Source organism: Strix uralensis, chromosome 7 (genome assembly GCF_047716275.1).
Source record: "Strix uralensis isolate ZFMK-TIS-50842 chromosome 7, bStrUra1, whole genome shotgun sequence".
NCBI classification, from domain to species: Eukaryota; Metazoa; Chordata; class Aves; order Strigiformes; family Strigidae; genus Strix; species Strix uralensis.
Genome location: NC_133978.1, coordinates 20,781,693 through 20,794,989, shown reverse-complemented (window position 1 = coordinate 20,794,989; position 13,297 = coordinate 20,781,693). Strand labels below are relative to the sequence as shown.

The window sequence follows — 13,297 nt, the reverse complement described above, 5'->3', positions numbered from 1 at the left end:
GGCGGCACAGGGACGCCCGCCCGCCCAGCCCGCTCCGCCCCCCCGCGCTACGTCCCGGCCCCGGTCGGCAACTTCACGCCGAGGCCGCGGCACCGGCGTCGCCTGCCGCAGCTCCGTGGGCTCCCCCCTCCGCGACAGCCCGACACTCCGCCGGGGTGCGTCCCGCGGGCACCCGAGAGGTCCCAGCCCGGTTCCCCTCAGGCTCTTACCCCACCCCTCCCCTCCCGCAACCCCCTTCCCACTCCGCTGCTCTGCCCCCAGCGGGGCCGCCTCCCCCCGTGCCAGCAGCATCCCCACCAACTTTCGTAGCTCGCAGCGTTCCTGCTCACCCCGCAGCCAGCCCCGAACCGGGGAGGAGGCCCGCTCCCTCCTCTCCCCCTCTCCCTGTGCCCTCCCCAACTCCACCATCTCGGCCGAAAGGCACCAGGTGGCCAGCCCAGCACGAAGGCAACCGTGCGGGGCACAGCGGCAGCGACACGGACATCCCCGCACCTCTGAAGTCACCCTGAAACTCTGGGGAAGAGGCCGGCTCTGCCCCGGGCTGGGCTGCCGGCCGGGCGGACGCAGGGAGCGGCCTCCGAGCCCCCCGGCCGGGGTCCGGCCTGGCCTCGCCCCCGCCCCTCCCTCGCCGGTTCCTCAGCAGGTCCCCTCCTTAACATGCTCCCTGTCCTTCCGAGCACAGCCTGCCTCGGAGAAAGGGAGAGGGGGCGCCGGACAAAGGGACAGGCACCCGTTTCCTTACGGTGCTCTCCAGCCAAACCGCCAAGCGGTGTGCGTTCCGCCTCGCCGCTGAAAAGCCCCCCCCGCTCCCCGTGTCGCTGGTGGCTGCCCTATTACCTGTTGCAGCCACTTTCTCTCTCTATGGGGAAAGAGCCTGCCTCTCTCCTGCATCCCACATCCCCATCAGGAGTTTATTCCTTAAAACACTCAGTCCCGGTTCCTTTTCTCAAACGCGCGGGCAGCCGGAGCCCCGAGCCGGCAGCGGAGGAGCCGGGGGGTCTCCCGGGGAGGGGTGGGGGGTACGAGCAGCCGCGCTCCCGGGGCAAGAGGTGGCCGGTGCTCGCTGGGAGCAGGGAGAGCCGCGCTCCCGCTGCCTCCGCATTTCCCTGGGAACTTTCTATTCCGGAGTTAACTATTAACCGCAGGAAAGCAGGCAATTTTCTTCGGAATGTGAACTATTTCCTTTATCCAGCAGATAGATGGGGTGATTGATTAATATGGAAATTGATATTAAAATCTGGGTCGCGGGCAGGAACACTTTCCCTGTAGTCACAGCCCCGCGGAGGAACAGGCGTCCAGGGCAAGCAATGCACCGCGCTACTGCCGAGGGTTTTCCTGGTTCGCCAAGAAATGCTTTAATTGTGAAATACATGCGGATATAATTATACTAGCTCACATCAACGCGTTCCGAACAGCGCGGAGTGGGAGGGCACACGGCGGCGGCACAGGGGCCCTCACACGGGGCGAGAAGCGCCGGGGGTCCCGCCGCAGAGGAGGGGGGTGTTGGGATAATGCTCGGCGGTCACCTCGGGAACAAGGTCCCGAGCAGGTCCCACCTGCTGGCGGGGTCGGTGGGCAAAGAGCAGAGATTCACGTGTATAAAGATGGTGTATGGCCGAACAGGTAGCCTATACCCGTTTGTAGCGTACAGTTCGCTGCAAGGGGAGAAACGAGGCATTACGGCAGGGAAGTCTGTAATTCTGGGCTCGAGTTAGCTAATACTTCAGCACGGCTTTAAAGTAGGAAGAGACGTGTGTCCGTAAATGGACCCACGAGTCCTGCGTCTTTAATCGCTCACTCCGTCCATCTGCAGTGGCTCTTGTGCCCTTCGGCGAAGGGTCGCGGTTTGACACCAAAGAGAACTGTTACACCCCGGAAAGCCGGGAGAAGCCCTGGCCCCACCGTGTGTTGCTGTTCGCCCTCGGTCAGCACCGTTCTAATTAACCGGCGCCTCTTTTAATTAAGAAGAGGACTGGCTCGGCGGCGACTCCCGCTCTGCCCGGCGGGGCGCAGCCCCCCGCTGCCCCCTGGTCGGGACCCCCCGGCGGCCCCGGCCCGGTCTCCCAGCCCGCCCCGGGCCGCCCCCCGCCCCGCAGGGTGCCTGGCACCGGCACCTGCTCCCCCCGGCCCGTTCGGCTCAGCCTCCTGGCGATATTTTTCATGCTCCTTTTCCCCCCTCCTTCTCTCTGCCGATTCACCTCCCCCCCCCCCCCCCTTCCCCTGTCTTTATTCCGGGGAGGGGGGAATTTTCCAGCCTCCTTCGCTGCTTTTCCCTCTTTCCCAGGTTTGCCCCCCTTCCCCTCCGTTTCCCTGCCCCTCGCCCCCCCCCCCCCCGCCGCCGTTTGTTTGTCCCGGTGCCCGGACGATCATCGCGGTGTATGAAGTTCTAACTGGTTTGTGTCAGGCAGCTCTCTCTAAGCAGCCTGGCGTGACGGATTAAACATCAACTAGTTAAATAAAAATTAATATCAACTGCCTCCTAACTTCTAATGTCATGTTGTTTATAACTAATGAACTGATTAGGGGATAAACACATCAGGAAGACATTTCTGCTTCCCTGCTCTTTCGAGAGAGATTTGCAGAATTCAAAGTAAATCTCCCAGAGTCCCTCCTGGGTTTTTCCCACACCAGTCTGGGGAGGGAGGAGGGGGATTCCGTGGGGTTTGTTGGGGCTAGGTCGGAGGAATCTGGTGCGTGTGTGAGGGTTAGCTGGACTTATTTAAACATCTCTCCGTGGAAGCACGTTTCAGAGCGGCAGGAGCGTGCGGCTGCGAGCGGGGCTCCGGCTGCAGCGAGGTGAGGACCCGCTCCAGACAGATCTGGCGGCTGTTGCAGAGCGGGCTGGAGACTACGTCTTAGAAAAATACTCATTGCTGCCATTATTGACTTCTGGCGTCCCATTTTAATATTTAAAATGAAACTTTTTTTCTTTGCTTGATGCGACAATCGATGATTTTTAAGTGTTATGAAGGAAAGCGCTCCCTCACCTTCTTTATTTTACAATGATCCCCTCGACTGGGGCATGCTTTTCGCCAGTCTGCGTGTTAACATTTTCCTAAACACTTTAGAAAAAGAAACACATGCACACACAAAACCCCCAACAGCCTCATCTTGGAGAGGTCCCAAGCTTCTAAATACTGTTTGCCCAGCACCGCCGGCTCTGACAAGACAATAATAACAGGGGAAGCTTTTTAAAACCAATTTAGCAAATGCAGAAATGTAATTTTAATGAAGAATCGATAGCAGAATGGTTCATTTTTCCTGGGACTCCTTGTTGGAGCCGAGAGAGACTTTCAATCAATGGGGAGATGGAAGAGGGGAGGGGAGAAAGAAAGAAAAATATTCGCTCAGTGATGTCTTTAGCACTGGGAATTTTTCTTCTTTTCTTTGGAGCTTTGTATTTATTATTTATTTTCAGTCGCGAAGCCTTTACCAAAATGCGGCCGTAGGAGCAAGGAAGAGACGAGTGGACAGATAAATGGACGGACGGACGGAGGGATGGGCAGATAGATAATCCCTCAGGAGCACAAAGCCGGGCGCTCACAGGGGCAGACTTCACAGGACTGCCTCCCGCCGCCTCCAAAGTAAACGGCGGAGTCCCCGGCTCCGGCCCGGAGGCTGCCCGGGCCCCTGCTCTGAGCGCTGAGCGCTGCCAGCTCCCGGGTGGGCTGCGCCACCGCCCGGGCCCCCGCCCCAGCCCCGGCCCGCTCCCCCCGCAGCCAGAGCCCACCGCCTCCCTTTTCAACTTGGAGGAAGTTCCTCCTCTGTCCCGCGTCCCCGTCTCCCTGCCAGCCCCTCTCCGAGCACATTTTTATGGTAATAAGACAACAAATTAATCTGCTGTTGCAACAAGACTTCCCTACAGGTAGCCAGTTTGCGGGAGGGGGGCAAGGGGAAGCAGATTCAAAGTCCAGGCGCTGCCCCCCCACAGGACACCCCACCCCACCCCCCAGCCCCTTTCCTCCCCGGCTGCACAGCCCTGCTACACTGGAGCAGGTGAGTCCCTCTACACTTTTATAAGCAGCAGCGCTGCATTTGCTTTGATTGTTATTTATTTTCCCCTCCTTTTAGCCTGTCCCGGCTCAGTAGAGCGGCGTTTCTTTCTCTGTGGCTGGCTACTTTTTTTTTTTTTTTTTTTTTTGGTGGTGGTGGTGCTCTGGTGTGTGTGTGTGTGTTGTTATCTAAACCGTTTAGTTTTGGGTGGTTGCGCCTAGATCTCGAAAGTCAGCGGGGGAAAGCAAGACACCCAAGCGGGGAGGAGAGAAGCGAAGAAAAGGCCGCGACGGATCTACTGGTTTGCAGCCGTCCCGGGGAGACGGGCCATTAGGCAGAGGAGCCATGGCTCAGAGCTCAGGGAGAGCAGGTAAGGGGGGGGGGGGGGGGGGGGGCGCTGAATATTCAGCAGGGAGGGATGAGACCGTCACCCCCAACTCCCTCCTTTGGCAGGAGGCAGCCTACCTCTGCTCTCCTCCACACACACCCTCCTCGCCTCGCCAGATTCCCCTCTAACACTTGCCGTCTCGCCTGCTGAATGACCCCTTTCCTAAAGGGTGCCCGCTCCAGCCCCTCTCGAAGGGCTGGGTCCCCACCGTGTTCCTTTGCAAGGACTCGCAGCGGAGCCTCCAGACGCGAGCGAGAGCCGGGCCAAGCCTCGTCCCCCCCCGGGCCCTGCCTCGCCGCCCCCCCGCCAGCCGCTCTGAGCCCCCCGGCCTCCGGTTTTGGCGATTTGCCCCAGTCCCGGAGTTCCCTCCTGTCCGTAGAAAGTTCAGGGCATCTCCTAAACTCTTCCCCCACCGACTGCCTCCCCACCCCGTGAAACTTTGCTCGCTGTGGTGGCTCTTTTGCTTCTGGACCTGCACTGTCCCCGCCTCGGGGCTCTCCGGCAGCCCCAGGTCCCTGCGGGGCCGGGGCGCGGAGCAGCTGCGCCCCGGGAACGGGGCTGCGGGGGCCGCCACGCCGGCTCTGAGCCCCCCGAAACCTGCCCCGCCGACCGACGGCTCTCCGGATCGCCCCCCCGCTCCCCGCCGTCAATTTTATGATTTGCAAACAAAGCTTCAAACAAACCCCGCCGGAGAGGAGAGGTCTTCCTCGGCGCTGCCGCTCGCCGTAAAAGCACAGTTACGCGGTTTGGTTCCCTCAGATTAGGTATATAAACGGAGCTTTTGATTTAGGGATATTTTTTTTGCAGGGGAAAAAGGGACATAGAGGTTTAAAATGCGAACCTCGCCGACTGTCAGCACAGAGCCGTGCTGCTGCCCCGGCTGCCAAGCGTTTGCTGAAGGGAAGGCTTGGAAAGAAAGGCTCCGGCGGGCGCTGGGAACCGGGGCTCGCAGCTCCGGTTTTCTTTTCTTTTGTCATTTCTGGTGGAGTTGCGGGGTGAAATATCCTCCGTCTAGAGTGTGATTCAGGTGCACAAACAGAGACACACGTACGGGAGGCAAATAAAAACACCCGCCCTTCAGAAAACCACATCCCTTTTCTGTCGATAGATTCCCCATATATAAATGTATCCGCACCATCTCAGTAAATCTTAATGTTAAATACGTTGTATTTATATGCGCATATACACACCTACACGTGCGAGCGTATATTTTCATAATCGAACCAATTAAATCTGTTATATACGCTGTATATTGTACAAAAATATGAGAAAGATTCACCAAAACGTAAAGGAAAAATATAAAGGCAACGAAAAAGGCCTCCTAAAAGAAAAGGCCACAGCGGCTTTTTTTTGCTGTTCTGCACCGAAAATCTTCTAAGTCGAAACTGAAAAAAACCTTCAGAAAGTTTGCAACCCCCTCTGTTCCTTTTCCCTTCTGTGTTTTAAAAGGATCTGCCGAAGTCCCTTTGCATCTGAGGTTTAAATAGGGAGATCAATAGAAAACAGTTGTAATGATCTAATTAATTATGGCAAAATTAAAAGCGAGTAGAAAATCAATCTCTGATGGTGTTGAAGATGGAATTAAATTGATAGTCCATCTGTTCACCTCCTAGACCGTATAAATATGCAACCCAAGGACGGAGCTAATGGGATCAAGCTGCCTGGGAGACTCTCTCTCAATCTCTCTCTCTTCTTTTCACTTCTTTCCTTCCCGAAGTTCAGCCCCGCAGCCCCGACTGCCCGTGCTCCCACTCCCAGCCCTATGTTTACCCAGCGTTGCTCCGCTTGCTGGAGACACGCAAAAGACGTTTGTGCCGAGCAGCTCAAACCGCCACCGGCAGCCCGCAAATCTGAGGGTAAAAAGCTGTGTGGCTGGGGGGGTAAAAAAGGGGAAGCTGAGGAGGCAGCGTTCAGTGACAGCGTGTTCCCTATCGTGCTGTTTTTAAATCAAACGGACAGGCTGGATGATGATGATGATGATGGCTACGGAGTAGTTTGAGGATGCTCCCCCCCCCCTCTAAGTGTCCTTTTTACATCGGCCGGGGTTTCAGAAAAGTCAGCCGTTTCTTTAGCCGGATTTCTATAAAATACCGCGTGTGCGCTGGCAGGGAGAGGCGGCACATTGAATTGGTTTCGTTTGTCGGGTTTTTCTGACTCCGTGAAGCTCTGAGGGCAGAGACCCAACGGGAGGACCTCGTTGCCGCTCTGTCCCGACGCCGGCCCCATCCACAGCCCTGCCCTGTCCCCGCTGGGCCAGCCTTCCCCGGGCGGGCACCGGGCACACCCGCACCGCGCGGTTCTCGGGCTTCCCACGGCCACCCGCCTTCCCACCACCGTGGTGCTCTTCTGAACTACCAGAGCCACTTAAAAAGGAAGAGGAATTGGTGTCATTGCTACATTAAAGAGAGACCACGGAATTCCTATATTTGCCCGTTCAAAAAAAAAAAAAAAAAAAAAAAAGTAATAAATAAATACTCTTTTCCCCCCGTTTCCCCGCTGATTTGGAGCGCACTCTAAGAGCAGAGAGAGCTAGGACGAGCTGTCGGGCTGGAGGAGCTCCCCACCATCCCGGCCCCTCTTTAATTGTGAAAAATGAAAGCTAGATGCTGCGGTTCCGTTGGAAAATAACCGAACAAAACGAGGATGTTTATTGCCCGGGTTAGAGCTGCGTGGGGTGGGACGCAGTGCGGGGGGTGGGGGGTGGGTGTCGTTTAAATAAGTGAAGCCTAAATATAAATCAACGAAGACGGGGGGTCCCAGGCCTGACTCTCACCGCGTGTGCACACCCCCACCGCCGCGCCGTGACTCTGGCGCGCGCGTGGGGGCGAAAGAATCGACCGTATCTCACCAGGTTGGGTTAATTCAGCTCTGCCGGAGCCCGAGAGCCGACGGGGAGAGTCCCGCCGGCTTCGCTCGCCGGCCCCAGCGCCGCGCCGGGCCGGGGCCGGGCTGCCGGGGCTGGAGCCGGTCCCGGAGCACGGTGCAGGGCCGGGGCGGGGGGGGTGAGGAGGGGGTGGGCCGGGCCGGGCCGGGCCGGGGGCTGCCTGCGGGGACTTCCCTGCTAAAGTTCGCCTTCCCCTCACACTGCCCCATCCGGCCAGAAAGAGTGCCTGGGGGGCAGCCCGCAGCACCAATCGGATTTATTAATTGATGTATTGAAAAGAAGGATTGATTGACATCTCCTAATGGAAATTATAGCCCCGCTTTCCTGCTGCACGCTGCCCTCCCAGCTATCCCTTCATAAAGAAACCCTTGAGGCGAAAGGTAGATTTTCATTTAAAGTGCCCCCGTCCTCAATTTCACAGATTAGATACATTTTAAACACAGACACACATATTGCAAATTAGAAGCTAATTTAATTATAAATCAAAACTGGGCATAAATCTGCACTCACCACAAAGGATCCATTTAGCAGAATGCAACCACCTCCCCTAACCCTGGAAAACTGCCTTGCAGAAATAACACTGTATATACATTGCCAAAGTTATGGATTGTGCACAGTTCAAAGAGATCCACGGGAGATATTTTTTCCCCACGCTGGGGGAGGGGTAAAGCCCCGTGTGTCAGAAATTAGCCGATCACATGGTGACAATTTCTCTTTCTCGTAGAGAAAGGAATTCTCCAATAAATAAAAGTTTGCATAGATGTAGAAGGTTGTAATTCTGAACTTACAGGCTGGGAGGGAGTCGGAAGCGGCAGATTTTTGAAGTCCAGCAGGTCAGGATCAACAAACACGCTCACACACGCACACACACGCACACACGCACCCACAGAGCCGGGGTTCGTATTGATTGGTGACGTTTGGATTGCAAACCTCGGAGAGGAGAGGAAGGAGGGAAGGGATCAGGGCGCAAGAGAGGAGAAGGCAAGACAGGCAGCCAGGAAAGGCGCTCCGCGGCTCGGAAGAGCTCCCTCCCTCTCTCCCTCCCTCCCTCTCTCTCTCCATGCCTCCCTCCATCCCGGATCCGCTCGCCCTCTCTCCTCTGCTGCGCGTCGCTCTCTCTCGCTCGCACAGTTGCTCCCCGGCTCCCCTCCTCTCCCGAGACTGCCCAGCTGAGGCAGTCAGGGGAGCTGGAGGGAGATTTGGTGTCGGCTCACAGTTCAGTCCTTCCCCGCCCCCTCCACCTTCCAGCTCCTCTTTTTAAGTAAAAATTCTCCCTTTCCTTCCTTCCTTGAAGCTCTCCCTCTCTTCCTCCCCCACGCTTAGAGACCCCCCTTCTTTTAGCCCGTCCGTTTCCCCCCACGCTCCATCCCCCTGCCTCTCGCTCTGTGTCTTCCCCCGCAGATGCACTAAACTCCGAGGCCGTTAACAGCTGATGTTAAAGTGGAATGACTCTTCCTGCCACTCTTTTTAATTAGGCGCCGAACTTGGACTTTCGTGGCTCCCAGCCAGGGGAAGGGAAGGAGGGAAGGAGGGAGTCCGTCCCCCGTGCGAAGGGGGTAGCCGGGAAGAGAACTGAAATCGCCCGGCTTTCCCGGAAGGAGGAGAGGGGGAGAAAGTTTCCCCACCAACTTACGACCAGTTTCTCCTGCAGCCCCCCGCCGATTCAAGCACTGCTTCGCGAGCAGGACCCCCCGCGCCCGGCCGGGCAAGCCCCAGCCCTCACCTGCGGCTCTCGCACCGGGCGGAGGGGCCGCGCCAGGTCCTTTGTTGGGGCGTTTCCAGCCTTTGTTTAGCGGTGGAAACGAGTCTGCCTTCCCCGACCCAGCTCCTGACGCACCCCCCCGGACCGGAGAGCTGTCCGTGGCGGAGGGAACCGTGGCAGAGGCAGAGTTCACAACGGGGCTCGGGGAGCGCTGCCAGAAACGCGTCCGGGGCAACTTTCTCTGGGGAGGTGGATTCGTGTGTGCGGAAAAATTGTCCGGGCTAAGCTTGGCTGGGAGGGAAAAGAAGACGGGAAGGGGAGAGGGAAAGGAAGAAAGACGGAGAGGGGGAAGGAAGGAAGGAAGGAAGGAAGGAAGGAAGGAAGGAAGGAAGGAAGGAAGGAAGGAAGGAAGGAAGGAAGGAAGGAAGGAAGGAAGGAAGGAAGGAAGGAAGGAAGGAAGGAAGGAAGGAAGGAAGGAAGGAAGGAAGGAAGGAAAGAGGGAAGTGGGGAAGGAAAGAAGAAGAGGGAGAAAGAAGGAAAGAAGAAATAAAGTCTCGAGGCATATCTATCACTTTCTAACGCATGTGCGAAGTCTGCTCCCAACTTCCCCGCCGGCCCTGCGGAGGGAGCGGAGCGCAGCGGCCACCCCTCTCCCTGGCAGGTCTCTTTGTGCGATCATTTTTGGAGACGTGAATCCCAGGCAGTCATTACCACACTTTGGCCCCTCTGACTGCTAGAATTACCCTTTCCGGGGACTTTAATGGGCAAGCCATAGGGTTTTTCGCTGATCCGCAGCAGTTTTCGCTCCCTCCCCGTTTTTATGGGTGTATTATAGTTAGGGGTTATATAAATGTTTTTGCGTGTGATAACTGTAAATCCTAACATTTGCAAATGGCCCGGAGGCAAACTAACCTTGGACGGGCAGAGAGAGGGAGGGAGGGAGGGTCTCCCACAACTGCTGATTAAAAGGAGACTTTAATAAGCGTCTAATTCACTCATCGGGAGTTTTATGGAGAAATTAGAGGAGGACAAAAAAAGACATCTCCAGCGCGGGGGGAGGAGGCAGCAGAGGGGGGCTCCCACGCCTCTACCCCAGCGGCAGCCCAGGGCAAAGGGAAGAGGCAGCTGGGCCTCGCCGGTGCCACAGCCTCCCATCACGAGAGGGGCAGGAGGGTTCACATCTGGGCCAGCTCCTTTGGGTCAGAGGAGCAGTACGGTCCCCCCCCGTCCTCAGCCCCCACCGCCACTCCGCCGCTCCGGGGCAAAGAAATGAGCAGGCAGAGGAGCGGTGGGGCTCCGGGACCGGGGGACAGACAAAAGGAGAGATACGTGGCAGAGGGGTTTGTGGCGAGCGGGCGATGCCGGCCGGCGGAGGCCGCCTCGCTGGGAGCCAGGTCCGGGGACCCCGCTTGCGGCGAGGGCTCCCCCTGCCCGGGCCGGTGCGAGGCTGAGGGGCAGGGGATGGACCGAGGCCCGAGCCCGGCGCCGGGAGCCGTGTGCCCGCTCCCTGCCTACCTGCCTGGGGAGGGAGGGGGCAGGCTCGAGCGGTCTGAGCCGAGGCTGTCCCCGTCCCCGTATGACTGCGGCCCGGGAGGCTTGGAGACTCGCCCCAGCTCCGGCCGGCCCGGTGTGCTAAGAGGCGGCTTTGTTGCAGAAGTGTCTCTTCACATTGTTGGCTTTTTTCCCCCTTCTTTCTTTCTTTCTTTCTCTCTTTTTTTTTTTCCTCTCTTTTTTTTTTTTTTTTTCCCCCCTCAATGAGGCTGCAAAAGGTCTCCGGCTTGTCTCGTTTTTGTGGCAAACGCTCTCTTGTAAAGAGGAGAGGTTAAAGTGTCGGTGACTGAATAAAGAGCAGCACACGTGGGCTATTACCATTCAGGGCAAACAAATGCAGAGAAGGGAAAAGCCAGCAGCAGGCAGGGCGAGGGGGGAGCGCGGCCCCCCCGGCGCACACACGCACCCGCCCCGCTGGCAGGGCCCGTCCGCCGGCCTCCCCGCGGCCCCGGCGTCCCCCAGACATGCAACCCACCCATGGCTCACAAAAGAGCGAGAGAAAGAGAGAGGGGGAGACATGAGGGGGTCTTAGATGGGAAAAAAAAAGAAAGTAGCTTTAGGGGGAATGTGCTGTGGAGTGTGAAATTGCAGCCCGTGGTGCTCCATATTGTACCAGAAGCTCTCCAAAAACTCATCCTCCAACGTGACCAGAGGTGCTTAGAGGGGGAGAGAGAGAGGGAGAGGGGCTCGGAGACACAGGGGGAGGGGAAGGATGGGGGGCTTTTATTCTTTTCGCGCTCTCTTTCTTATTAATTGTTCCTTTAAAACCTAACTTTGTGTTTATTTGTTAAACTCAGCCACCAAGAGCAATCCCGGGTCTCCTGGGCAGAACGGCTGGGGGGCCGGGGAGGGGTGGCAGGGCCCTGTCTGCCTCCCCTCACCCTGCCCGGCCCGGGGAAAACCTCTCAGGCAACTTTGATCCCACCCCCACATCTCCACTCTGCTGCCCGGCACCCCGGCCCTGCCCCATCGCCCTCTCCCGCCGGGAAGATCAGACTCCAGCACCCCACAGTGAAGGAGTGACCCCCGGTCTGGACACCCCTTTGCCCTGGGTGCTGGCTGCGGGGAGGCAGCAGGATGCCTCCTTAGGCCAGAAACCACTCCGTCCTCAGACAAAGCACCCCAAAAGTCACCCGGGAAGGTTTTATCAAAGCGCTCCCTTCCTTGAAGACCCCTCTCACACTCACACACACCCACACCGACATCCCTGGGCTTTTTTTTTTTCCCCCCCCCCCCAGCCAAGGATTTCGTCCCCGACTTTCCCACTCGAGGTTAAATCAGTTGTGGCAGGTCAGAAAAACACATATAAATGGTCAGCACAGATTTATCCTGTAAATCCGTAAATACGGTGCTGGGGAGTATTAAAGGCAGAGCTAAACCACCTCCAAACTACCAACGTTTAGGCTGTAAGCGCTGACACGCTTGGCAAGGGGGAGACGACCGGCGGTGCAGGGACCCGCGGAGTTAGCCGCACCTCGCTGCGGTACAAATATCAAAGTTCTGCCCCCGCAGCACGCCGGCCCGCTGGCCACAGGTCGCCTTTAACTGGTGTCCACCGTAATCAGCAGCAGACAACCCGCAGAAAACTGGGAGCCAACGTGGGCGCAAGTCCTGGCTCTGGAGACAACGACGACCGTAGACACAACAATTTTGCTCCAGGCCTGACTTCTCCAAGGGGGTCCCCCCGCCGCCCGACCCCATTGTCCCCGTGCGGAGCGCCCTTCCTCGGCTGGCAGCGGAGGAGAGGAGGCAACTGCCGGGAGCAGCGTTTGCTTAACCCGCTTCCCGGGGCCAAGGCGAACCCGGCAAGTTGGCAAAGCCAAGGCAGCACGGGAGAACTGAAAAGACTCCAGAGGCGAGCGGGCAGGGCCCTCTCGGCTGTGTGTATTGGGGCCAGGGTGGGAAATACGATCAATGGAGAAGATTTCGGCTTGATCAGCTGGAGAAAGCCAGCTAATGAAGCAGATCGAAAGATAGCCATCGCCGCAACTCCCCCCAAAAGTTTATTTTTCTTGAAATTTCCGCAGAGAGGCGGGCGCCTCTTTTGAAGTGTAAATGTTTCTAGCTTGGGGGGGGCTGGGTTAGCGAAGAAAAGGGAGATCCTCAGATCCTCTTTGAGAAAGAAAAGAAAAGAAAAGAAAAGAAAAGAAAAGAAAAGAAAAGAAAAGAAAAGAAAAGAAAAGAAAAGAAAAGAAAAGAAAAGAAAAGAAAAGAAAAGAAAAGAAAAGAAAAGAAAAGAAAAGAAAAGAAAAGAAAAGAAGGCAGAAAGGTTAATTTAAAGTGGGACGGGGAAAAAGGCACCCAGGGCTGGTCATGTAGGAATAGGTTGGGGAGATGTGTATGGAGTCGTGGGAGTGGGAAGAGGACCGTGGTCTTGGCCTCACCCTGTCCCGCAGGGCACACGGCCGTGCCTGAGGCCGCGGGGACAGGCCGGTGTTTTTACTCTGGGCAGACAGAAATTGTTCGGTGGATTTCGATGTTGACAAAGCAATTCTTCCAGGAAGTCTGGTGTGGGAAGGGACACCAGGTGATATTGTGGTATGTGTGGTGGGGGAAGGGGACAGTGAGTGGGGAGCTTTTTCTTCTTTTCTCTTCTTTTTTTTTTTTTTTTTTTTTTAAAAAAACCAAACCCCTTTCCTTTCCTTTCCTTTCCTTTCCTTTCCTTTCCTTTCCTTTCCTTTCCTTTCCTTTCCTTTCCTTTCCTTTCCTTTCCTTTCCTTTCCTTTCCTTTCCTTTCCTTTCCTTTCCTTTCCTTTCCTTTCCTTCCCTTCCCTTCCCT

At 56.8% G+C, this 13,297-nt stretch overlaps 1 long non-coding RNA gene across 1 annotated transcript; it reads left to right on the top strand.

The window, feature by feature from the left end:
- The first annotated feature begins 3,479 nt into the window (after window positions 1-3,479).
- On the top strand, window positions 3,480-6,861 carry LOC141945910 (uncharacterized). The gene is made up of 3 exons (XR_012629673.1): window positions 3,480-3,996; window positions 4,215-4,363; window positions 5,189-6,861. It is a non-coding gene; the product is annotated as an uncharacterized LOC141945910 (long non-coding RNA).
- Window positions 6,862-13,297: the final 6,436 nt, after the last annotated feature.